Raw genomic sequence first — 26,957 nt, forward strand, 5'->3', positions numbered from 1 at the left:
TTGCTTCCAGGTTGGGAAAGAATGAAAAGATAAACCATTTTCAAGCTTATTCTCTTGCCAGTCGTGCGATCGAACATTGCAGCCGACCACACAGCAAGAACGAACCATGGCTGTTGTGTGTGCCTTCGCTCCTTTTTCGCTCGCGCTTTGTTTAGACCCCCAAAATGGCGGATCGGGTCAAAATCCTTTCCACGCCCACCCCCGTGACATCACGCTCCAAAACCCTACAGGGAGTGCAGAATTATTAGGCAAGTTGTATTTCTGAGGAATAATTTTATTATTGAACAACAACCATGTTCTCAATGAACCCAAAAACTCATTAATATCAAAGCTGAATGTTTTTGGAAGTAGTTTTTAGTTTGTTTTTAGTTTTAGCTATTTTAGGGGGATATCTGTGTGTGCAGGTGACTATTACTGTGCATAATTATTAGGCAACTTAACAGAAAACAAATATATACCCATTTCAATTATTTATTTTTACCAGTGACACCAATATAACATCTCCACATTCACAAATATACATTTCTGACATTCAAAAACAAAACAAAAACAAATCAGCGACCAATATAGCCACCTTTCTTTGCAAGGACACTCAAAAGCCTGCCATCCATGGATTCTGTCAGTGTTTTGATCTGTTCACCATCAACATTGCGTGCAGCAGCAACCACAGCCTCCCAGACACTGTTCAGAGAGGTGTACTGTTTTCCCTCCTTGTAAATCTCACATTTGATGATGGACCACAGGTTTTCAATGGGGTTCAGATCAGGTGAACAAGGAGGCCATGTCATTAGTTTTTCTTCTTTTATACCCTTTCTTGCCAGCCACGCTGTGGAGTACTTGGACGCGTGTGATGGAGCATTGTCCAGCATGAAAATCATGTTTTTCTTGAAGGATGCAGACTTCTTCCTGTACCACTGCTTGAAGAAGGTGTCTTCCAGAAACTGGCAGTAGGACTGGGAGTTGAGCTTGACTCCATCCTCAACCCGAAAAGGCCCCACAAGCTCATCTTTGATGATACCAGCCCAAACCAGTACTCCACCTCCACCTTGCTGGCGTCTGAGTCGGACTGGAGCTCTCTGCCCTTTACCAATCCAGCCACGGGCCCATCCATCTGGCCCATCAAGACTCACTCTCATTTCATCAGTCCATAAAACCTTAGAAAAACCAGTCTTGAGATATTTCTTGGCCCAGTCTTGACGTTTCAGCTTGTGTGTCTTGTTCAGTGGTGGTCGTCTTTCAGCCTTTCTTACCTTGGCCATGTCTCTGAGTATTGCACACCTTGTGCTTTTGGGCACTCCAGTGATGTTGCAGCTCTGAAATATGGCCAAACTGGTGGCAAGTGGCATCTTGGCAGCTGCACACTTGACTTTTCTCAGTTCATGGGCAGTTATTTTGCGCCTTGGTTTTTCCGCACGCTTCTTGCGACCCTGTTGACTATTTTGAATGAAACGCTTGATTGTTCGATGATCACGCTTCAGAAGCTTTGCAATTTTGAGACTGCTGCACCCCTCTGCAAGATATCTCACTATTTTTGACTTTTCTGAGCCTGTCAAGTCCTTCTTTTGACCCATTTTGCCAAAGGAAAGGACGTTGCCTAATAATTATGCACACCTGATATAGGGTGTTGATGTCATTAGACCACACCCCTTCTCATTACAGAGATGCACATCACCTAATATGCTTAATTGGTAGTAGGCTTTCGAGCCTACACAGCTTGGAGTAAGACAACATGCATGAAGAGGATGATGTGGACAAAATACTCATTTGCCTAATAATTCTGCACTCCCTGTATTACAGGTACTGCACTGCAGTGGTTTGTATCATATCTATCTAATAGACTCCAGTTTGTGCATGTAAATGGAGAGTCCTCTTCACACACTGAGGTTAATTATGGAGTTCCACAGGGTTCAGTGCTAGGACCAATTCTGTTTACATTATACATGCTTCCCTTAGGCAGCATCATTAGAAGACATAGCATACATTTACACTGCTATGCAGATGACACCCAGCTCTATCTGTCCATGAAGCCAAATAACACACACCAATGAGTTAAACTGCAGGAATGTCTTAAAGACATAAAGACCTGGATGGCCGCTAACTTTCTGCTTCTTAATTCAGATCAAACTCAGGTTATTGTACTCGGCCCTGAAAATCTTAGAAATATGGTCTCTAACCAGATTCTTACTCTGGATGGCATTACCTTGGCCTCCAGTAACGCTGTGAGGAACCTTGGAGTCATTTTTGACCAGGACATGTCCTTCAACGCACATATTAAACAAATATGTAAGACTGCTTTCTTCCATTTGTGCAACATCTCTAAAGTTAGAAATATCCTGTCTCAGAGTGACGCTGAAAAACTAGTTCATGCATTTATTACTTCCAGGCTGGACGACTGTAATTCATTACTATCAGGAAGTCCTAAAAACTCACTGAAAAGCCTTCAGCTGATCCAAAATGCTGCAGCAAGAGTCCTGACAGGGACTAGAAAGAGAGAGCAGATTTCTCCTGTTTTGGCTTCCCTTCATTGGCTTCCTGTTAAATCCAGAACCAAATTTAAAATTCTTCCTATCACATACAAAGTGAATGATCAGGCCCAGTCGCAGTGGCGGAGCGGGGGGGGCTTACTGGGCTTAAGCCCGGGTTGTTTTGTCAGAAGCCCGGGGTCTTTTGGAGTGTAATTTTTTCATAGTTAGATGCCTGGCTGACAACTGTATAAAGCAAAAAACTACACACAATATTCGAAGCACATAGTGCACACTGTGGGAATTTACGACTGTGCGTAAATCCCCCCTAATATTGGTTTGATCCAAGCTCAGACACTAAGCGGGGGGCGGGGCAGCTGCTGCCTGCGAGTGCGCCGTTGGAGAAACGGAACCAGCCATACTAAGGAGAGCTTAAGTTTGACCAGGTACCAAAGCAAATCATTCCTACTGTACAAATAATGTAAATATGACGGTGAATCACGAAAGATTGATATCAAACTGATCACTTGACCAATATTACCTTACTTGCTCTTCAAGTGAATCAACAAACGGCGACATGAAAAGCCGAACAACAACAAAGCTGTTTCTTTAGAGAGTCTCAGCTTACATGTGTTTATTTCATATTTTCAGTTGTTTCACTCCACGGTTAAATAAATCTGTTTCAGTAATGCACTGATATACAAGAATGGACATAAGGAGCTTCTTTCAAAGAAAAACTCTGGTAGATGTTATTTTATATATTATGCTTTGTATGTTGTTCAGTATATTTCTATACAAAACAAGAGGAACTTCAACACACAGCAGTATATTCACAGTTGAAACCAGATATTTACACTTTATGGAAAACACAAGAACATTTTTACTGTACAACATCAATTTAGAGTAAACTTGTTTTGCATAAATAAATATTGAAATATCTTTTGAATTAGTTAAATGTCAGAATAAAGAGAGACAGAGCTTCTATTTTTATCACTTTCATCAAATTTAGGAGTACATATACACTAAGTTTATTGTTAATTAATAAGAAACTCCAGACGATTCCATCCTGAGCTGAAGAAGCTTCTGATAGGTTCGTAGAGTCCATGTGAGTAAACTGGTGGCACAGCTGTGGATGCATATAAGGCAAAACACAGAGCCTGTTTCTGTGACATGGGAACATCAAGAGATGTCAACAAAACACCAGGAAGAGAACTGTGGAGCTCCATAAGTGTGGCTCAGTTTGAATACAATTTGGTGCCATTTACAATTAAGAAATACAGACAGTTTCTCTCTTTACTCTTAAAGTTAACAAATGTGTTTTTTAAAATAAACATTTAGTCTGATTTGATGTTACAATTAAAAAAGGTGTTTTTAGCTGAAGAGTAAATATCTGGTTTCAACTGTGTATTTGATGATTGTCAGCACAAAGAGGGAGAAAGAGAATGAGGACAGAACAGAGAGGAACAAGAGCAGGTGAGACACACATGTTAGTCAAATGGTTGTTTACCACAAGTATCACCGTATCACAGGTCCTCATGTATCTCGTACCTAGTGTTTCTTTTTAGGTTTGTTATTTTTCAAATTCTATATTTATTAAGTTCTGCAGGCTTGTTTGCACAACAAGGATAAATAATTATATAAACTTTTCTCAATCTAAATATTGGACTTTGGTAGAATTAAAAAATAAGTGTAGTGCAGGTCTATGATGATTTTTAGTGCTGCTATCATCTAGTTCTGATTCTCGTTCTGTCTTGGTTAAATCCTAAATAGTCCTGTTGTTGTAGTCCTGTTTTAATTCCGGATCAGTTCTGGGTCTGGTTGAATTGGGGTTTAGTCCTCGTGTCTTGATACAGCCCCGACTTTGTTCTGCCTTGCTGCTTAATTAAAAAACTAGTTTAAGGTGTCCTGTATATGTGATATATATTTTTCCCTATATGAAGTCATTCTTTTTTGAACAAAACTCAAAACAGAGCCAATTAATCTTTCAGTCATTTCTAACACCCCCCCCCCCCCCCAAAAAAAAAAAAAAATCCCACATGCATACTACCCTTTAGGGCTAAGCCCCGGGTGTTTCAAATGTCTGGCTCCGCCTCTGCCCAGTCGTACCTGAACAAAGTTATAGTACTGCTTCACCCCATTAGAGCACTTCATTCTCAAAGTGCGGATCTACTTGTGGTTCCTATTCCTAGTATTTAAAAGTAGAATGGGAGGCAGAGCCTTCAGCTTTTCCTCCAGCTTCCAGATCGTATTAGGGAGACAGACACTATCTCTACGTTTAAGATTAGGCTTCAAACTTTCCTTTTTGGTAGCAATTTAGATAAGGCTGTGTAACACCTGCTTAGTATAGTAAGGTTAAGCTTATAGAATAGATTCGAGAGGAGTAAAATAAGTTTGAGGGAATTGAGTGTAACAATGTTGCAACGGTGCAATAAACCAATGTAAACAACAAGAAAATTATACCAAAGATCGACAGAGAAGAGCGCTCTTTTGAAAATAACAACAAAATAAAATAAAATAAAATGAGTAGTCTCTTTAGACCTGACTCCACATGAGCAGGATATTGGGAGTTCAATAGTTGCTTATCTGAAAACCTGCGATTTGAAGTAATTCAGACTGTAGCTCTACTCCTGCATCCAGAACAGCTGGCCACACTGCTTCTGGATTCGCCAAGAGTTTTCACAGGGTCTGGCTCGCCATCCATATCCAGAACCACTTCAGAATCCAGATCCAGGATCACAAAAAACCAGTCTGCACATACAGTACAGAGCAATAAACAAAATAGTTCTTAACAGTTTTTCTAAATAAAATGAGATCTCATAACGTTTTCAAAATCAAGTACACTGTTGTTTTAACATTGTTCTGTCTCTATGAATTCAATTTGTATTGTTTTACAGCATTACAATCAATTGTATTTATATACCCCTTTTTAAGGCACATGTAATCACATCATGAAATGTTTGTAACGTAACTAGTTTAAAATAACTTATTTAGATTAATCAACCCATAACTGAAGTGACAAAGTGCAGAAAAAGCACTGAACAACATTTATGGCAAAAAGAAAAGTGCATCCGTCAGTAGTTTTGCGCATTTGTGAAGATGCAGCAGCATGCTTTTGTTGCATTCACTGAACTAGAGAAAATCAAAGTGTGTTCAAGGGGTGTTGGAAATAATAATACAAGGTAAAAACAAAAAATACCAGTAACCATTAGGGGTGCAACGATACACAAAATTCACGGTTCGGTTCGGTTCAATACTTTGGTGTCACAGTTTGATATTTTTTCGATACAAAAAAATGTTCATGCTTTTTAATTTGTCATTTATTAAAATTATAAATATATATTTTAACTCAGTTTTTAAATTTAATGTTGCTGAAACAACAAAGTAATAAAATAATAAATCTATCTGATGGAGAAATCCCTCATCTTTGGAAAAGAGAGTTTATTACAGAGAAATGGCTCTTTCAAAATAAAAGCTATACTATCCGCTTCTTCTGGGCTATATTCTCAGCAGCATATTAAACATATCAGGTCCCCATAAGGAGAATCCTGTGCTAACGGCTGTCTAAATGACTCGGGTAAAGTTTGTAGCATGGTGCTTGTTGTTTTTGTCTGCTTCCACTTGTCTTTGCACTAGGATGATGTCGGCGTAAATGTGCAGTCATATTCGTTGTGTTCCCACTAGTGCTGTCAGCCTTAATCTGAAATGACGTTAACGCCACAACACGGCAAATCTCCGTTAACGAGCTACCGCGGATCGCCCCGTGCGTGGGGCTGGACGGCCAACACGTTAACGAGCAAACTGCGCTAACGCACTAGTTCCCACCCATGTAATTGAGCATTGCGTGGCACATCCAACATACTGTTTTACTTTTGTCCATGACGCGCTTACCTTCAGGGTCATACGTCACATGAAGACCAAAATAGTTCCAAACGCCAGATCTGAATGAGGGTGGAGGAGGTTCAATTTGCCATGTTGCAAGGAGAGTTTAACTTCTGTCTCGCTAGCTTGCGCTGCGCTCAGTGAATCTGCGCTTGACAGTGCAGATTCACTGAGCTCTCAACACAGACAGCATCGTCAGAAGGAAAGTTGATAAAATAAATTAAAAATTTTGTATTGTTCGATACATATGCGTACCGAACCGAAAGCACTGTATCGAACGGTTCAATATCGATAAGAGTATCGTTGCACCCCTAGTAACCATGTCTATAGGGGTTACAGCTATCAGGTGACTTCCCTGAATCCTCCCTTAGCTACGCAATATGTTTAGGCTGAAAGGAGATTTCCATGATGATGATGAAGGTTGCCTGGCTCTTTTCCACAGCGTGTATTTCTCCTGTCGTCCTCCCCTAACACCCAGAGAGCTGCCCAGCCAGGCAAGATAAACTTTACTCGTCACGATGAGACGTCTTCCCTGTCTCGCTCAGTCCCTGCATCCTTAAATGTCTCCAGTTGTCCCGAGTTCCCTGTGACTGTCTCCTTGGTGCATTTAAACCCCTGTTCCTCCCTGTCCTCATCGTCTGTTGTCTTCGTCTCCGTTATCAGTCATCATAATTTTACCATCTCTGAGTAAGTCTGCAAATTTCTTTATTAAATCATAAGATTCTTAAATTCATCAAGTCTCTCTGTGCCTGGGTCCTCGTCACAAAACATGACATCACTGTTTGGTACATTTTATCACAATTTAATCCCCATATTTGAGAAAGAAAAGCAAAACACTTTTTTGACCAGTCTGTAACAAAACCATCAAATCAGATAAAGGTTATTTAAATGCTGCAAACAAAGAATGGATTGGAATAAAAAAAAAATACATATCCTAACCTTAATTACATGTGAAATATGAATAAATGAAAATACACTCCAAAAATAGAGTCCTTGAAATGTACAAATGTATAAAATATTGATAAATAAAATTATAAAAATGGAGGAACTTTGCCTATGGTACAATGTATGAAAAGATCTTTATGTCATGGTCCTGGGCCATGTTGGCCCAGTATTCTTAGTTTTCTTGTATGTTTGTATTTTGTTCCCTATTTAGGCCATGTTTCCTGAGTTGCCCTGTTATGTTGTTCCCTGTGTGTTTTCCCTTCGTGGCTTTTACCCCCTGTGTGCCCCTCTGTGTATCTGTGAGCCCTCGTCTCTCCTTATGTTTTATTCCATGTTTCCCCTGCCCGTTATGTCTGTGTTTTCCCCGTGCTCTCTCTCCTCCTGTCTGAACCTCTGTACTTCCTGTTTGACTCTGCCCGTCTCCCGTCAGTGTTATGTTCAACCCGCCCTGTCTCGTTATGGTTATCTGTGTCAGCTGTGTTCCCCGTGTGTTCCCACTTTCCTCGTTAACCCTCTGTGTATTTCTGTCTGCGTCTCCCTCTGTTCGGCGTCGCGTTCTCCCTCATGTTGTGTGGATCTTCCTGTGTCTACCTGCGAGTGTTAGTTTACTTTTCCCCAGTTTAGTTTTGTATTTCCTGTGTTCTGCCATGCCAGCATTAAAGCTGTGTTTCTCGAGTTCATCCCCGTGTCTGTGAGTTTTGCATTTGGGTCCTCCTCCTGCCTGCCACACAGCGATCCATGACAGAAGAACGTGACCACGACATGGACCCAGCAACTCACAACCCCTCCGCTGAGCTCCGGGAGGATTTGATCTATACGGTGGAATATCACTGTCAGGAGTGGGAGGCGCTGCCAGGAGACGAACACCGGGAGGTCGTAGCCGTCCGTCTACAGCGGATGGTGTCCGGACTCCCGTGGCTGTTCGGCGCGCTGCACCCCCACATCCGGGACTTCCTTGTTTCCACCGTAGGCGTCCGCCCGGAGCTGCCTCTCCAGTGTGAGGGGTCGGAGGACGTTCAGCCTGGTCCGCTGGAGGATTCGCGGCCCGGCTCATCTCCTCCCCCCTCTCGGCGAAAACGGCGCTCACGCCGCCGCCGCCCTAAAGTTTCTGAGCAAACTCCGGTGGTGAGTGACACTAACTGTTTCTTCCATGCCACTTCCAAGTCGGACCAACTCGGACAATATTCTGTTCCTGAGTCCGCAGTTTTTCACGTCTGTAACTCATCAGAGATGAACAGTAAGTTTGAAAATGACTGTGTTTCCAGGCCTCATAACATTTCTAAGTTCACCTCTGCACCTATTAAGCATGAGACTGAGTTCATTGCCCCCCTAGAGACTGCTGTTCAGGCTGACTTAAAAAACTCTGGCACTGTAGACTCTGTGTGCGTCATCCCAGAGACCGTTAACTCTGTGTCTGGTAATTCTGGGTCAGTTAATCCAGAGTCTGCATTACCTACCCTCACACCCATGTTTGAGAATGATTGTTTTTCCTTTGCTCCTCCCGGGTCAGCAGTAATTGACACACAGACTGATAATCCCACTTTAGAAAAGAAAAAGACTATTTTTGAGTTGCATACTTGTGAACTAAGTGTTAAAACAAACTGTCCTGAGGTTCCTCTTCCTGCTGAAACCAGAGGGGACCCCCTGGAAAATGAACAGTGTGTCTGCCAACCTCCAAAGGCTACACTTTCTGTTTCTCAGGTTGCTTGTGACCCTCTGCCACATTTAGCTTTTCCTGCCTTGTCTGCTAGCTCTGACTCTGTTTCTCCAGGGATAAAGAATGTTGCTCCTCTCGTGTTAACACTAGCTGATGCGAAGTCTGTTAACTCAGGTTTTGAAAACACTAACTGTGCATTCAATCACAACTGTTAAGGTTAAGTGCAACAAGTTACCGTCCGTCATGTGTAAACGGCTAGGGGAGCTCAGGTTGACTATTCCTGAGTTAGTTTCTCACCAAGTTGCCTCGGACACCGCCTGTGTTAACTCCCCAACTCCTGTACCTCCTATGTATAAGACTGTGGATGGTGTTTCTTCAGTCCTGAACTATGCTGCTCTCCAACCTGTATATTTAGAAACGGTCTGTGTGAATGCTCCTGTGTCCGCAACGGATCCCTTTGTGCTCTGTATTACTGACTCTGACTCTGCTAAACCTGGATCTTCCTGTGCTATGACTGTTTTAGAGACTGCTACTCCTAACATGGACAGCTTAAGGCCTACAGAGTTGCCAGGAGTGACTCGCCATGACTCTCTGTTCGCTATCATTGCTTCTAGCTCCACTAACTCGATTTTCCCTGTGTCTGTTTCTGTTCCTGTGTTTCGCTCTCCGCCTCCAGTTCCTGTAACCAGGGCAGCGCGGGCCCAGCTTTCCCTTGCTCCCGTACCAGTTCCTCGGGAGAGGGTGGCTGAGGTCCAGCTGGTCCCTGCTTCTGTCCCCAGCCTGGCAGAGGCGCCGTTCATCCCGGCACCCGTACCTGTTCCTCGGGTGGGGTTGATGGACACCCTGCCTTTGCCTGCTCCTGTTCCGGTTCCCCTGGTGAGGTCAGCCGTGACCCTGCCGACTCCTGCACCCGTCTCAGTTCCTCGGGTGGGAGCGACAGAGGTCCAGCTAGCTCCTGCACCTACACCGGCCCCCAGGGTAAAGGCAGCCAGAGCCCAGCTCGTCCCTACACCCGCATCTGTTCCTCGGGTGGGGATGGCTGGTGTTCGGCCAGGCCTAGCACCTGTTCCTGTTCCCAGAAGGAGAGCAACCCAGAGTCAGACACCTGCTCAACCACAAGCGCAACTACCACTACAACTGGCATTTCTGTCCATAACGCAGTCTGTAGCTCAGTTATTAGCGCAGTTTCTTGTTTTGTCACCAGTCCAGACTTTAGCACAGTTAGCAGCTCCATTACCCATTCAGTCATCCGCTCTGTTACCACCTCAGTTTCTTGCTCCATTGCCTGTTTGGTTATCAGCCCAGTTCCCTGTTTGGTCACCAGCTCAGTCTCTAGTTCAGTTAGCTCAGTCACCAGCCGAGTTAATCGCTCAGCAACCCATTCAGACACTGCCAACCTCAGCTGGAAGCCTTTGTGAGCTTTCTCCGCCAGCTGAGGACTGCGTGGTGCTGACAAACTTTGGACAGACTGTTTGCTCTGCACAGCTCCAGCCGTTGCATCCTAAGCCGACTGTGTGCCCTGTGCAGCTACAGTTAGCGTCCCCTCAGCCAGAAGTCTCTGCACCTGCTGGCTCTGCATCTGTCTCCGCTGGGGGTTCAGGAGGACCCCTCCAGCAGCACCTCGTCTCCGCTGGCGGCTCTGCCCAGCCCGGCCAGCACCTCCTCGTCTCCGCTGGGGGTTCAGGGGAACCTCTCCAGCCGCTCCTCGTCTCCGCTGGCGGCTCTGCTCAGCCCGGCCAGCACCTCCTCGTCTCTGCTGGAGGGTCCGAGGGGCCCGTTCAGCCTCCTGTCTCCGCTGGAGGGTCCGAGGGGCCCGTTCAGCCTCCTCTCTCCGCTGGAGGGTCTGAGGGGCCCGTTCAGCCTCCATCAACCTCTGCAGCTCCGCCTGGTCCAGCCTCAGCCTCAGCAGCATCCGAGTCTTCGTCCTCGTCTGGTCCAGCTTCAGCCTCAGCAGCATCCGAGTCTTCGTCCTCGTCTGGCCCCGCCTCCGAGTCTTCGTCCTCGTCTGGCCCCGCCTCGACTGGTCCTGTGCCCACCGGGCCTCGGCCAGTACGCCTGACACTGGAGAGCCGCCGCTGCCTTCCGCGCGGCCGGCCCCCTGAACTACTCCGTCGTCTCCTTCGCCGCTGCCTTGCGCGCGGCCGGCCTCCGGACCAGCTCTGTCACCTGTGCCACCCGCCTGGTCGGCCCCCCGACCGTGTGACCCGTGAACTTTTGTGCCGGTGGGCTCTGGGTCGGCCCCCTGAACTTTATTTGAACTATGGTCTTGTGCTCCTGTGTTTTCTGTTGTTCGTTTTTGTTTCCTGTTCTGGTCCCTCCGTCCTGGTCCCCCGCCTCCCGCCCTGGGTGGGTTGTTTTCTGTTTTTGTCTTGGTTCTCAGGTTTTGGCTGTCGGGAGCCAGCCCTTGTGGGGGGGGGGGGGGGGTACTGTCATGGTCCTGGGCCATGTTGGCCCAGTATTCTTAGTTTTCTTGTATGTTTGTATTTTGTTCCCTATTTAGGCCATGTTTCCTGAGTTGCCCTGTTGTGTTGTTCCCTGTGTGTTTTCCCTTCGTGGCTTTTACCCCCTGTGTGCCCCTCTGTGTATCTGTGAGCCCTCGTCTCTCCTTATGTTTTATTCCATGTTTCCCCAGCCCGTTATGTCTGTGTTTTCCCCGTGCTCTCTCTCCTCCTGTCTGAACCTCTGTACTTCCTGTTTGACTCTGCCCGTCTCCCGTCAGTGTTATGTTCAACCCGCCCTGTCTCGTTATGGTTATCTGTGTCAGCTGTGTTCCCCGTGTGTTCCCACTTTCCTCGTTAACCCTCTGTGTATTTCTGTCTGCGTCTCCCTCTGTTCGGCGTCGCGTTCTCCCTCATGTTGTGTGGATCTTCCTGTGTCTACCTGCGAGTGTTAGTTTACTTTTCCCCAGTTTAGTTTTGTATTTCCTGTGTTCTGCCGTGCCAGCATTAAAGCTGTGTTTCTCGAGTTCATCCCCGTGTCTGTGAGTTTTGCATTTGGGTCCTCCTCCTGCTTGCCACACAGCGATCCATGACACTTTACTGCAGATGCTACTATGGCTCTGCAGATTTTTTCTTTTATTTTAACCTATGTCGCCTCACCTTGAGGTTGGCAAATCTGTCTATCACTTTTTGGTGATCAACTCTCTCAAGCAGTTTAACAGTAAATGTTGTGCCTGTCACTGTTCCCTGTCTGTTTTCTTACCTGGTTCTTCCTGACCTTGTACTCTCTCCTCACGTTCCCCTCTTTCCTCGCTCCCTCTTTGGACTGACAATCATACACAAATAGATTGTATTCAATTAGATGAAAAAATGACATTAATATGAAAAAAACAAATATATTAAGATCACTACAAAAAAAGTCCTCTCAGTGTACTTTCAACCAAAAGGCAAATAACCAAACCACATGAACATCTAATAAAAGATAAATATTGAAACACTGATCCAACATTATTCTTGATTGACGGATCATTTGTTCTTATACTTTTACCTGAATGTGGCTCCTGGGTTTAATATCAGCACATGCACATATGACAAAATAAACAACTTCTCTCATTCCATTTCAAACAGGACAGTGGTAACAACAGCAGGCTACAGACAATTTCAAGTTTTAGATTTTAAATAGGCTGTATGAATTTCAATGGGAGCAACAGGACGGTCAAATGTCGCTGATTTTACTACAGAGCAGGACGGATTGTAGGGCAGCAAACATCGTCGGAAAACACGTTTCCAACACTGCAGGTTACCTGGTGTAATGTTTTTCAGCTAAAAAGAAACATGGCCTGACTCCTACCTAACTGTATAAAGAGTAACTGAAGGTTAAATGCAGCTAACATGTCCTGTTTTAAGCCAGGCACTTACACCTCCGCTCAACTGCGTCTCAGCCACCATCGCTCTGGCAGCAACGGCGCTAGAGCCAGAGTAGGGGAGAGGAGAGCTGGAACAAACCATTTTGGGAGAGGGGGGGTTATCTATACTTTTGTTGTTAAAATGTTACGTCTGAATCAAGTACTGAATGCTTTTTATATTTTTAGTAGTGTGTCACACAAACAGCAAATATTGTCAAAAAAAGTAAGAAATCTTTGGGGGTGCTTTGATTCATTTGATCTTTCTATAATCTTTTTATAGAAATAGAAATATGGAAATGTACTGATAAGTGATCAGAATTATAATATTTCTGACTGAGACAAAATTTCCCCGATTCAAATCGAATCGAATCGTGGATTGAATCGATTTGGGATCTTGCGAATTGGAATCGAATCGATTCTAGAAATCAGTGACGATATCCAGCCCTAATTTTATATTTATTATATTATTTTTTCTATAATTGTTTATTATTTTTCAGTATTTTGTTATGTTATTAATTGGTATATGTATAGAGAATGCACATCGTTTGTTAAACATGCTTACATGCCACCATGTGGTTTAAGACATTTTGACCAGTTTTAAATATCAAGGTTTAAATGAAACATTTTGGCGGTTTCCAAAAACCAGCTGACATCATGGTGACAAAGTCTTGGAATGTTTTTAAATCTTTTATATTCAGTCTATCGAGTCAGGCCCTGTTCTTGAAATACATCTAACTTCAAGGCAGTCCTTTCTATATTCATCTCAAGTCTCCCCCAGTCTCTGTGATTGAACTCTAATCATTAATAGTTGGATCTTTTAATCCAACGAGGCAGAGTGACTCGTTTTCTAAGGCGTCTCTATAGCCGACTTTTTTCTTTTCCTTTTTCTTCCTCCAGATATGTGAGATAAATTCAGTCCGCAGCACTCACAGCACAATCGACATGTTTGTGTCAGATCTGCTGGAGCACAGCTGAAGTTACATTTCTTCATCCTCTCAGATGCTCATTTACACCACACCGCTTCCTAGACAGTGCTCTCTGTTATTGTAAGTGATGCATTAGGGAAATTCTGAAATAATGATCATATAAATATTTGTAATATTTTTTTGAGTGAAGTGGAACTTGAAATAAACATTATTCTTGTTTAAAACCCTTTTAGTAGACGACTCGTGATGAGATCTCACTGCTTTGTATAGGAATGTAAACTGGACTGGGTTGTTTCAGTCTTCATATATGACCTGTGCGCTGAACTGCAGGACTCTTACCTGCTTTTCACTGTGGAAAATAATGGCCCATAACCATTCTTAATTCTAGTTCATTATTGTATCACAGAGTGCTGTCAGTGCTGCTGGTTTGCTAAGGCGACAGCTTCACATCAGAGCTCTGAAACCTGAAACTGGACACATTTAAACATTCACTGCTACTCTCCCAGAGAGCAGATGTGGACATCAACTTAGTTTGACTCAGATTAAAGTGAACAGGTATTCTCAGTGTGTATCCTGTGTTCTAGCAGCCAAGGGTACAGCTGTGTTAAAGAGACTTAGCAAGTTAGAATCAAATAATGTTTATAGTTTTTTAAATCGCCAAATTAATAGGATAACGAATAATGAATTACAGTATTAATTGAAAGCATTTCAGGGAGTTTTTAGGACTTCCTGATAGTAATGAATTACAGTCGTCCAGCCTGGAAGTAATAAATGCATGAACTAGTTTTTCAGCGTCACTCTGAGACAGGATATTTCTAACTTTAGAGATGTTGCACAAATGGAAGAAAGCAGTCTTACATATTTGTTTAATATGTGCGTTGAAGGACATGTCCTGGTCAGAAATGACTCCAAGGTTCCTCACAGTGTTACTGGAGGCCAAGGTAATGCCATCCAGAGTAAGAATCTGCTTAGATACCATATTTCTAAGCTTTTCAGGGCCGAGTACAATAACCTCAGTTTGATCTGAATTAAGAAGCAGAAAGTTAGCGGCCATCCAGGTCTTTATGTCTTTGCTAAACTGAAACTAGGAACATAACTTGATCCCAACAATTTGTATTTTTATTTCCTGAGCTGCAGGCTCCATGCTCTCTAAGAGTTTGAGAGGAAAGATTAAATATTAAAAGCAGAATTCAAACATAGTCTACAGACAAACTTGAAATGAGCTCAGCCAGTACAGTTAGGGTCCTGTTTTAGGATCATATAGTAATGCTCACAGTAAGATAAAAAATAAAGACCACAGTGCCATCCAGTCCAGCCCAGTCCTTGGTGTGGCACAGGCAGCAGCATATACAACAACAAAAAGGAAAAACTACCCTATTCACACGAGGGTCATTCTTTCAGAAATCAGCCAACTTGCATCTACATCTATATTACAAAGTTTGAACTTAGGAGGGCTGTGAATGTTTTCTTTGTATAAAAAAACCTCTGCCAGTGTGGCTGTGGCTACAATGTAGCTGCCATCACCAGTGTGTGAATGGGTAGATGACTGGATGTGTAAAGCGCTTTGGGGTCCTTAGGGACCAGTAAAGCGCTATACAAATACAGGCCATTTTTTTTTTTACCATTTAGAACATTTTTTGAAAATATAGTCAGCTGACTTGCTTTCAAACCAGTTTGACATTAAAATCTGAATAGAATAGGAATCAAAACTGTTGAAGACAAGTCCTTAAAACATGAACCAAAAGTCCATCACTCCTGCAAAGTTGTATATTTGGGTACACACTAATAAAAACACTGTCAGTGACAATTTCTCAATAAACAAATATGACAATTTGTAGCACAAAAAAATATCAGTTGATAGTCTGATCAATAGAGATAAAAGATTAGAGTTGTTTTGAGTTGAAACTCTAATTATAATGTTGAAAATAACTCTTAAATCGAATTTCCCAGAGGAACCCACCCGAGGGATTAATAAAGTTCTATCTAATCTAAATATTTTTATTTTTTATTTTTTAATATCTGCTCTCTTTCTCTCAAATCATGACACATTTACATTTTCTGATCAGACATGTGTGACCTGCCTCTGACTTTTATGACTCAAAGTTTGTACATATATAAAGATTTCTTTGCAATTGTAGCTTCACATTTCAAACACTTTTTTAGACATTTGAAAAACAAAAAACAAACAAAGCCTGACTTTCACTTGTTTGTCACACTGAAATCAAAGGCAGTGTTCAAACATGAATATGTTACAAGTATTACACACAAACCCCACCCCCACACCCCCACACTCCAGCTTTAATCTGATAAACCTGCTCTCGCTCCAGTTTCTGCCATGATGCCACTCATCAAAACTAAGCAGCTCTGTAAACAAGAAAATGACCAAAACACCATCAAACTATTAAAATAAAAGTCCAGAGTGACCAGGACAATAGTGCTAACCAGTACACCAGTGCAAAAATACCAGCCTTAAACTGACTAATTTACTTTACACTAATTATGAACAGATAATGAAACTATTTGTTTTACTGAACGCCAGCAAACTTTCTGTGTGGAGCCTTCTTGTTCCCTGTGCCTGTGTGGTTTCTCTCTCTGTACTGACTCATGTGTTAGGTTAACTGGTGAGTCTGTGTTTGCCATTGATAATGAGTGTGAGAGGCTGTCTGTGTGTTTGCCCTGTGATGGGCGTCTTACCTGTCTATGCTGTTAAAGTCTGCCTGCCTGAAAGTTATGTTAGAACCTCGGTGACCCTGAATTAGATAACTGATTAAGAAAAGGGATGGATGATTATTTTAAAGATCCATCCATCCATCTTCATCCGCTTTATCCGCCGCCGGGTTGCCGGGGCAGCAGCCTAAACGGGCGACCGTGGCTCAGGGGGTTGGGAATCGCATCTGTAACCGGAAGGTCGCCGGTTCGATCCCTGGGCTCTCTGTCCTGGTCGTTGTGTCCCTGGGCAAGACACTTTACCCTACTTGCCTACTGGTGTTGGCCAGAGGGGCCGATGGCGCGATATGGCAGCCTCGCTTCTGTCAGTCTGCCCCAGGGCAGCTGTGGCTACAACTGTAGCTGCCTCCACCAGTGTGTGAATGTGAGAGTGAATGAATAGTGGTATTGTAAAGCGCTTTGGGTGCCTTGAAAAGCGCTATATAAATGCAATCCATTATTATTATTATTATTATAAGCACAGAAGCCCAGACCTCCCTCTCCCCAGCCACCACCTCCAGCTTATCCGGGGGAACACCAAGGCGTTCCCAGGCCAGCCGAGAGATATAATCTCTCCAGCGTGTCCTGGGTCTGCCCCGGGGCCTCCTCCCGGTGGGACATGCCTGGAATACCTCACCTAGGAGGCGCCCAGGAGGCATCCTTGTCAGATGCCCGAACCACCTCAGCTGGCTCCTTTCGATGTGGAGGAGCAGCAGCAGCTCTACTCTGAGCCCCTCCCGGATGGCTGAACTCCCCTATCTCTAAGGGAGAGGCCAGCCACCCTTCGGAGGAAGCTCATTTCCGCCACTTGTATCTGCAATCTCGTTCTTTCGGTCACTACCCACAGCTCGTGGCCATAGGTGAGGGTAGGGACGTAGATCGACCGGTAAATTGAGAGCTTCGCTTTTACACTCAGCTCCCTCTTCACCACGACGGACCGGTGCAGTGTCCACATCACTGCAGCCACAGCACCAATCCATCTCGTCGATCTCCGGCTCCCTTCTCCCATCACTCGCGAACAAGACCCCGAGATACTTGAACTCCTCCACTTGGGGCAGGAACTCATCCCCGACCCGGAGTGGGCACTCCACCCTTTTCCAGCTGAGAACCATGGCCTCAGATTTGGAGGTGCTGATCCTCATTCCCGCTGCTTCACACTCGGCTGCGAACCATTCCAGTGCGAGCTGGAGGCTCCCACCCGATGAAGCCAACAGAACCACATCATCCGCAAAAATCAGAGATGAGATTCTGAGGCCACCGAAATGAAAGCCCTCCGCCACTTGGCTGCGCCTAGAAATCCTGTCCATAAAAATTATGAACAGAATCTGTGACAAAGGGCAGCCCTGGCGGAGCCCATCACCCACCGGGAACGAGTCCGACTTATTGCCGGCAATGCGAACCAAGCTCTTGTAACGGTTGTATAGGGATCAAATGGCCCGTAGCAATGGGCCAGACACCCCATACTCCCGCAACACCTCCCACAGGACACCCCGAGGGACACGGTCGAATGCCTTCTCCAAGTCCACAAAACACATGTAGACTGGTTGGGCAAACTCCCATGCACCCTCAAGTATCCTTGAGAGGATAAAGAGCTGGTCCAGTGTTCCGCGACCAGGACGAAAACTGCATTGTCCTCCTGTATCCGAGGTTCGACTAGCGGACGAACTCTCCTTTCCAGCACCCTGGCATAGACTTTCCCAGGGAGGCTGAGGAGTGTGATCCCCCTGTAGTTGGAACACACCCTCCGGTCCCCCTTCTTAAAGATGGGGAACCGGATGGGGGCAGTACCTGTGGATCTGCCAATCCACAGGTACTGCCCCTGATCTCCACGTAACATTGTAGAGGCGCGTCAACCAGGACAGCCCAACAACGTCCAGAACCTTCAGGAACTCGGGGCAGACCTCATCCACATCAGGGGCTCTGCCACCAAGGAGTTGTTTAACTGCCTCAGTGACCTCGCCCCTGGAAATTGGCGGGTCATTCCCCTCATCCCCAGACTCTGCTTCCTCCTCGGAAGACGTGTCAGTGGGAGGAGGAGGTCCTCGAAGTATTCCTTCCACCGCCTGACAATTTTCTCAGTCGAAGTCAGCAGCGCTCCGCCAGCACTATACACAGTGCAGGTAGAGCACCGCTTTCTCCTCCTGAGACGCCTGACGGTTTGCCAGAATCTCTTCGAGGCAGTCCGAAAGTCTTTTTCCATGGCCTCTCCGAACTCCTCCCCCACCCGAGTTTTTGCTTCAGCCACTGCCCGAGCCGCATTCCGCTTGGCCTGTCGATACCTGTCGGCTGCCTCCGGAGTCCCACAGGCTAACCAAGCCTGATAGGACTCCTTCTTCAGCCTGGTGGCTCCCTTCACCTCTGGTGTCCACCATTTGTTTCGGGGATTACCACCACAGCAGGCACCAACCACCTTGCGGCCGCAGCTCAATGCAGCAGCTTCGGCAATGGAGATGCTGAACATGGTCCATTCGGTCTCAATGTCCCCAGTCTCCCTCGGAATGCTGTTGAAGCTCTGCTGGAGGTGTGCGTTGAAGATCTCGCGGACTGGGGCCTCTGCTAGACGTTCCCAGCACACCCTCACTACGCGTTTAGGTGCACCAGGTCTGTCCAGCGTCCTCCCCCGCCACCTGATCCAACTCACCACCAGGTGGTGATCAGTTGACAGCTCAGCCCCTCTCTTTACCCGAGTGTCCAGAACATATGGTCGCAGGTCTGGTGATACGATTACAAAATCGATCATCGACCTACGGCCTAGAGCATCCTGGTGCCACGTGCACTTATAGACACTCTTATGTTCGAACAGGGTGTTCGTTATGGCCAAACTGTGATTTGCACAGAAGTCCAATAACAGAGCACCGCTCGGGTTCAGATCAGGGAGGCCGTTCCTCCCAATCATGCCCCCCCTCCCTCCCCCCCCCCAGGACTCTATGAAGGCTGGGTACTCTGAACTGCCACTCGGCACATAAGCGCAGATGACAGTCAGGACCCGTTCCCCAACCCTTAGGCGCAGGGAACAAACCCTCTCGTCCACCGGGAAAAACCCCAACGTACCGGCAGCAAGCCGAGGGGATATTAGAATACCCACCCCAGCCCGCCGCCTCTCTCCAGGGGCAACTCCAGACTGAGACAGAGTCCAGCCCCTCTCCAGGAGACTGGTTCCAGAGCCCAAGCCATGCGTAGAGGTGAGCCCGACTATATCTAGCCAGTACCTCTCAACCTCACGCACTAACTCAGGCTCCTTCCCCACCAGAGAGGTGACATTTCATGTCCCGATTGCCAGTCTTGGCAGCCGGGGATCAGTCCATCAGGGCCTCCGCTCCTGGCTGCCGCCCGGCACACAATGCACCCGACCCCTATGGCGCCTCCTGCGGGTGGTGGGCCTACGGGAGGATGGGCCCATGCCTATGCCTGGCTCCAGGCCCTATCCCGGGCAGGGTAAACTGTTCTCTCGATGTTTTCTTCATAAGGGTCTTCTAAATCGCTCTTTGTCTGGTCCCTATTTTAAAGATATTTTTGTCAAATTTAATCACAACAGAAAGACTCAAACATAGACTTGGGAAGCTAATACAAGTATACAAATGAATGAGTAAAAATAAACAGATTAATCGGTTAAACAGGTGACTGAGAGCCAGGCTTGCAGGCAGTCTTGCTTGGAGCAAACACAGTGTTCGTTCTGGTATTCTCACAGGAACACCAGAAGATGGAGGGAAGAGTGAGGAGGGTGAGAAAGAGGAAAGGAGGGCAGAGTGGCACCAAAGACAGAGGATGGAATATCTTTGATCAAAACATGAAATATTTCAATTAAAAACTATTTATATGGCAGTTGAAAACAAGCCCTGGTACATTAAAATCAAAGAGTGGTACCTGATGCTTTTATGTGTTGGAGCCCACCTGTACCTAACTTAATTCACTGAACATATTTCAGAATGGCTCAAAATGTCTATACAGGGTCTCAGAGTGGATTGTAGGGCATTATATCCATGTTCTGGGACGGACTGATACATCTTGAGGAACTCAAAGTGCTCACGAGCATGGTTGCTTCCATTATTAAGAAGCCCAGATGTCCTCTTATCACCCAGTAACTCAGTATCCCAGTATGCCGTGGTCAGGGTGGCTTTAGCTCAAGAGGTGGAGCAAGTCATCTACAACAGGGAGAGACCCCTGACAGGACCTCACACGGGGAAGGTCCTCTATCATGATTGGTTAAAGGACGCAGGGACAGAAGACAGAAGAAAAGCAGGGAAAGCAGGCCGTGAACAGGAAAAATCACAGCATACAGGACACTGACAACAAGTTAGCATTAAATGTAGTAGCACCACAGAAACACTGGTGTGTGTCTACAGGAGGATCACCTGTTTAAGCCCTAACTATAGGCTTTATGAAAAAAGAAAGTTTAAAGCCTGAAAGTAAAAAGAACATCTCCCTTCTAAATCCAAACTCGGAGCTCGTTCCACAGGAAAGCTCTCCCAGTTTATTTATGGAATCTCCTGGAAACACAAGCACACACTTTGAGAGCCCAGTTATTTATTGGCACAGTATCATTTTATGGGGTCTTTGTCAGTAGAAGACTTTGTCAGTACTGCAGTAGTGCATGCATGCAAGAATTATAACGAAATGTCTATATACAGATACAGTAGTAGTAAAAATCTAGAGAGCATCTTAGAAATAAACACACTGCTCAAAAGAAGTAACAGTTTTTAATCAGAGTATGATTCAATTACATTCAATTTTATTTATATAGTGCCAAAATCACGACAACAGTTGTCTGGAGGTGCTTTATATTGTAAAGACTACAATATTTAAACATGTTGATCTGGTTAGTTAGCAGAGGGGCTGTTACTCAGTTTCAGCTGCTTCAGTGTTAATAAAGCTAACAGGACAGTTAGGATGGGAACACTGAGACAACTTGTCATGCAGGTTGGGAATTCTGGATACAGAAGTTATAGGCTGTTTATTACAGGCAGAAAGTCTTTTTGTAGACAGGAGCTCCGGTGTGTTGTTGATGGGAGGTCCGTCTGCTTTCAGTGATTTGGCTCCTTTGGCTCAGAGTTGGCTTTTACACCTCTAAATGGTTCTTCATTTGGAGCTTTTTATTTTAGCCTAATTTAGCAATGATGAATTCTTTATGTGTTGGAAACTAGATTTTATTCAGTGTTTTTGTACGATATTTCTTTTCATGCGTTTAATAGGGAGAAAATAAATGGTTTTGAGGCCTGGACAAAACAGTCTTTTGCCCTCCACCATGGAAAATGACTGAAAATAAGGCAGATCTTCATTTTACAAATTCTGCACTCAGCTTTGCTGTCACCTGGATCACTGAAATGCAGCTTGTTGCTGCTACTTTCCATTTTTTCTTATTTCTTCACTTGTTTCTTGCATTTAAACCAGGCCCCTTTTCTCTCTGTAGAGAGAGCCAGTGGCTTGTACCACTACACTTACTGTCTTCTGAATCTCTTGGTTTTCTCACATAATAATATGATCCTAGTCTGTCTTTGTACGTGACTGCCACACCTGACTAAATGGAGTCTTTGCATGTGGCTCTGCCCAATGGGGTCAACTTTTATTCACTACAAAGAGCAGGCTCATTCGTGAACAACACATCAGTGCTATTGGGGCAGACAGGTAATCCACTCCACAAATCTGACTCCTCTGAATCCAGCTGTATTTGCTCAGCAGTTTGTCTCCGTGTAGCCTCTGAACACAGCAGACTTAGGTAAGTAAACATTCTTTCTCAGGGGACTCACAAACACAGAGTGAGTATCTGCCAGCTTGTGACCAGAACTAGCTGGTGGTCGAAGGATGCTGTCAAGCTGAAGAAACACTGCTGTGACTCGGGGGGAACTGGCAGGTACCAGAAGGCTTGAGTGTGGTTATGGCAGGAGCTAAAGCAAGAAATCAGGTACGGGAGGATTTCAGTGAAATTATGAAATAAGACTTTGTCATGTACACTGAACTGGACTCAAATGCAGGACTCGAGAATCACAGTCAATCTGAATAGGGCTCCAGGGATCCAGGGATGGAGAAACAGACATCTGATATCCAACACTCTTCCCTCAGAAGCACTCACAGTCAGGCAGGCTCACCATCCAGGAGGGAAATCCAGGGAAGGTCTGTACATGGGAAGGAGAAACAATGTTAGAGTTCAGAGACGAGAAAGCGAGCTACAGACAAAAGCAAACAATGACAGATAGTAAGAGGGAGAGAGAGAAAACAAACCTTAGTGGAAGCCAGGGAGGACAGGAGGACCATGACAGAGTTTTTGCTTGGCCTTGATGAGATTCTGCCAAAATGTCAGGTGAATTAGGAGGAAGAAGCATTGCTCACATTGTGCAGAGTGGGGAGTGCTGCTGACTTCAAATGAGGACGTAGTCGGGCAAAGGAAGGAATACTTAAGGGTCTAATTAATTAATCTAATTAATTCACAGTTGCAATATCCTTAGAGGAAGCAGAGTATGGGGATGGGGGGGATGGCTCACTCATCCATGAGTGTGAGGTGGAAAGAAAAGAGTCTGGACCTCTTTGACTTTTGTGAAGCTGTTTCATCCAAGAAGCTTCTTCAGTTGTAAGTTTAATTAGTGGAGAGTCTCAGATTTGTAAGCCCTACTGGGAGTGTCCCCATCATGGACCTAGTATTGATCCTCTGCCTCATCACACGAGCCAAGGCACGAGTCACAATCAGCCAAGGTTTCAGGTGGACCCACTGTAAGACCTAACCCCACCCTATGATGTGACTTACTGAGATCAGATATCCCAGGGTGTGAGTGGGTGTTAAGGTGTCTGGATTATAGATGGCAGACAGTTGGTGTCATAAGCCCCGCCCTCTGTTCAAAGATGGTCGCTCACAGTGGACATAAATGGCTTCTCTTACTCCTCTTTCAAACCATCTGTCTTCTCTGTCCAACATGTCAACATTGACATGCTCAAAGAGTGACCTGTGACCTTTAGATGCAGATGGACTGCTGAGTCTTGTCCTGTGGAGGTGGCTCTTCTGTGTTGTGCCATGCGCTTGTGAAGTGGCTGTTTGGTTTCTCCTATGTAGAGGTCTGGGCATTCCTCGCTGCACTGTACAGCTACATTGCATTGTTAAGTTTGTGTTTGGGATGAACCAGTTTGTGTCTGAGCGTGTTGCTGGGTCTGAAGTAAACTGGGATGTCGTGCTTGGAGAAAACTCTCAAAGTTTCTCTGATAAACCTGCTACATAAGAGATGACAGTGTTGTTCTGTTTGTCCTTCTGATTCCCCCTCGCTGGTGTCTGGTCTTCTTTTCTGTGCCTCTTTGCTGACTTTAAGAACGCCCATTTAGGATAGCCGCATGTTTTGAGTGCTTCCTTTACATGTGTGTTCCTTCTTTTTCCCTTCAGGCTTAGAGGGAACATGTTCTGCCCGGTGGTGTAGGGTCCTGATTACTCCAAGTTTGTGTTCCAAAGGGTGATGGGAGTCAAAGAGGAGGTACTGGTCCGTGTGTGTGGGCTTCCGGTAAACTTCGATGTTGAGTTTGCCGTTCTCTTCAATGTGCACGGCGCAGTCCAGGAAAGGCAAACAGTCGTCCTTTGTGTCTTCCCTGGTGAACTTGATGTTTTTATCCCCAGCGTTAATGTGCGCAGTGAAGGATTCCACTTCTTGTGTCTTGATTTTGACCCAGATGTCGTCTACATATCTGTACCAGTGGCTGGGTACTCTTCCTTTGAAAGAGCCGAGAGCCTTCCTTTCCACTTCCTCAGTGGTCATGGGGAAAACAAGGACAAGAATAAGCCTCGGAGAGGCTTGAACTAGGAAGTGAACAAACACAGAGAAAACTGCAGACAAACTGTTCAAAATGTTCTCAAGCTGAAGAGTGAACTTGGAGACCTACAGCTTATTGGTCAGGGTTCTCCAAGAAAGGTGGCCTGCACTATTCAGGGATGCTCAGGTAAGGTTTTTTCCTTACCATCAAGAACTCTGTCCACTGATGTCTATCTTGGACAGTTCCTCCCGTTGTCCTTTTCCTTATTTACTAGACTAAAGAAGAGTTCAGTCATATCACAACAGTTTCCTTGGAGGAGACACCTGGATACCCCCCAAGGTTTCATTCTTACAACATGATGGAAATAGAGCTATCACTGTCAGAGCCAGCTTGTTACGATTGTGAACACTGGGTCTGTGCAGCAAGAAGGGACCAGCAGGCTGTGTTCAACAAACAACAAAACAAAACCGTAAAATCCAGTATCATGACCGATCGATATAGTGAGGCTCGGTATCTGGCCTTTCTGTGTCAGTCAGCCACTGTCCCAGAGCCGGTGCTGATTTTTTAAAACTGAAGCTTCCTTAATATGGTAGGAGCTCAGTAGTTGCTGCTAGCTCAAAGCTGTGTAAGGTTCATACTGGTGAGAACCCAGATGGTCCAGGTCGTCATCACGCAGGCACTGAGAAGTACTACTCAGCTGTATTTCCACCATTTTATTCAAGGGAAACAGAGTGAGGCACAGCTCCCTGTGGGGTGAAACAAAGCTAATGGTTAGTCAGGAGCTGGCTTGTGCTCACTGCTCGTGTCTTTCTTTGTCTTTATTGATAATAAGGTGTGTACCAGTACCAGTGTGACAAGTAAGTGCTACAATTCCTTTGTGCGTCTCATTCATTCCCACAATCTCTCTAAAAACTAATCCCCTTTTCCCTTTCAGATTTTCCCAGAGAAGTCTGTGTCATCTCTGTCTGTTTTAATACACGACCACTGCAAATAAAGTCTGCATTCACTTCAAACTTGTGTTTGTGAGTCCGTGCCTCGAGTCGACCCTTTGGCTCGACCTGACTGAACAATCTGGCTAAATTATGGAGCCTGCAGACTCTGCCTTCGCTCGTTAGGGAGCATGATGAACACGGGCAGGTGCAGCTCTGCATTGCTTTCAGCTCCTGCTGCGACCCCAGCTCCATCACCTAAACCTCCATGTCTCTCTCTTGTCCCCTTGGTCCATGTCCTCAATGAGGTTTTCAGTAAGCATCAAGCACTGTCACTTCCACCTCACCATCCCAATGAAACTGCGCCGTTGATCTCCTCCCCGGGGCCTCACTCCCCTCAACAAACACTTAGAGGTGGGGATAATAAGACTATCATCTTCTCCAGTATGCACTGGCTTATTTTTTGTAGGTCATGCTGAATCATGCATTGACTACGGGGTTCTGCTAATGTCCTCTGCTTTTGAGCCTTTTCACTAGATTAGATCTGCAAAATGCCTATCATCTATTAAGAATGAGACAAGGCACTGAGTGGAAGGCCGTGTTCAACACTCCCATAGGTCACTATGAGTACCTGTTGATGCCCCTCGGGCTGACAGATGCACCCGCCATTTTCCAGACACTTGTTAATGATGCTTTAAGAGACTCTTTGAATCTGTTCGTTTTTGTCTGTGTAGATGTTCTAATTTTCTCGAAGACCCGAGCTGAACATACTAATCATGTGCGCCTGGTGCTCTAGCATCTACTGGAAAACAAACTGTTTGTGAAAGCAGAGAAGTGTAAGTTTCACACCACTTCATGACATTTCTGCTTTATTCAATTGAAAGTGGATTGATGAAGACAGAGCCAGAAAAAGGGCAGTTGTGGAGTGGCCTACTTTCTCCAAGCAATTACAGAGATTTCTTGGTTTTGCTAACTTCTGTTGCCATTTCATCAAAGGCTACAGTCGCATTGCTGCACCTCTAACTAAACTCGCCTCACCTTCCAGGGAGTTTTTGTGGTCCATGGAAGCAGTTCAAGCCTTTAAGGAGCTCAAAACCAGGTTCAGTTCAGCACCGGTCGTGTGTAGGTGGATGCTTCAGCTTTAGAGGAACACCAACACTGGCTGGAAGAGGCTGAACGACCATTTATTGTTTGAAGAATCTCTCTGCCTAATCACCCTTGAATTGGGCTGCCCAACCCACTGTTTGTTCCCTCATCTGTTTGCTCCCAGGTCCTGCAATATACCCCGTGGTAAGCTGCACCATCTCATTACTCAAGCGCACCTTTTGGTGGCCCTCTCTAGAAAAAGACACCAGCGAATATGTATACCACCCTGTGACACCTGTGCGCACGACAAGAGCCATCATCAGCCACCTTCAGGACTCTGATTAGCAATCCCTGTTCAGCCGGGGTCACACATCACAGTGGACCTCACTGGCTTGGCATGGTTTACCCTTTGGTGTTGTTTTGTATCAAGGCCTGCAGCTCGTGGGCTGCAGTACAAAAAGCTTTTTAAGGCTTTCCATGGTTATCTGGTTATCATCCTCAATCTAATGGTCAAACTGAACAGACAAATCAAGAGCTGGAGGCAGCGTCATCTCTTCTAACCCTGCTTCTTGGTGTAAATAGAATATGCACATAACACTCTCACCTCCTCAAAAGGATTGTCCCCTTTCAAGGCCTCTTAAGGGTACCAGCCCCTTCTCTCCCTGCAGGAGACAGAGGTAGCTGTCGGTGCAACATCTCCTGCCAAAGAATCTGGAGACAAAGGCTGCCTTCCTGCGTGCAGTGGAATAAACCACTGGGTTGCTGACCAGAGGAGGTCTCCAGCGCCACAGTATGCGGTTA

This window comes from Diplotaxodon limnothrissa, linkage group LG12 (genome assembly GCF_057381915.1).
Source record: "Diplotaxodon limnothrissa isolate DT_005_m linkage group LG12, D_limnothrissa_male_GT1.1, whole genome shotgun sequence".
Lineage (NCBI taxonomy): Eukaryota > Metazoa > Chordata > Actinopteri > Cichliformes > Cichlidae > Diplotaxodon > Diplotaxodon limnothrissa.